Here is a 629-nt window from a genome sequence, read left to right as displayed (position 1 = left end):
TGCATCCTTTTCAATAATTATTTGCTGAGCACCTAAAGGATAATGCACAAAACACAGGTCCTGGTCTCAAGGAGCTTACATTACAGAAAGATACAGAAAAGTAAACTAAAATAACTATGATGAATCAAAAGCTACACAACAGTACCAAAGAGGGACATTTTATTCTGACGTTTCGGGTGGGAGGTGTTAACAGGGAAAGCTTCCCAAAGAAAGTGACCTGAAATCTACTGAATAAGTAGAACTGTGCTGGAAGAGATGAGTGGGCATGGATGTGTACCCCCAAGAAGAGGGAACAATATGTGCAAAAGGGCCATGGAAAGTGCAAGAAGTTCACTTTCCATGTGAACTAGAATATTAGGGAGGGGCAAAAGATGAGGCTAGTATAGAAAGAGGACCTGATTCCAAAAGAACTTACTTGTATGATATAGTACAGATTGCAGACTTCAAAGGGCAATGGAGAGTTACTGAAGATTCAGCTATTAGAGACACAACTGGTTGAAAGAAAATGTAAATGGCTGCTAGAAATCAAAGGCACAAGGGGAAAAAACCCAATGCTAGGGCTTTTTATGAAACAACCAAGTTTTTGTTCTTTTAAGGTAACTGGAACCTCAGGATAGAAAGGAGAGATG

The 629-nt window shown here is 39.6% G+C and overlaps 1 protein-coding gene across 1 annotated transcript in view; it reads right to left on the bottom strand.

Moving 5' to 3' along the window:
* LOC104980959 (THO complex subunit 2-like) overlaps positions 1–629 on the bottom strand; it is a gene marked incomplete at both ends in the record, with an annotated part of 113,276 nt that overhangs the window by 52,368 nt on the left and 60,279 nt on the right.

This window comes from Bison bison, unplaced genomic scaffold, assembly GCF_000754665.1.
Source record: "Bison bison bison isolate TAMUID 2011002044 unplaced genomic scaffold, Bison_UMD1.0 scf7180017864508, whole genome shotgun sequence".
NCBI classification, from domain to species: Eukaryota; Metazoa; Chordata; class Mammalia; order Artiodactyla; family Bovidae; genus Bison; species Bison bison.
This window is presented reverse-complemented; position numbering and strand designations above follow the sequence as displayed.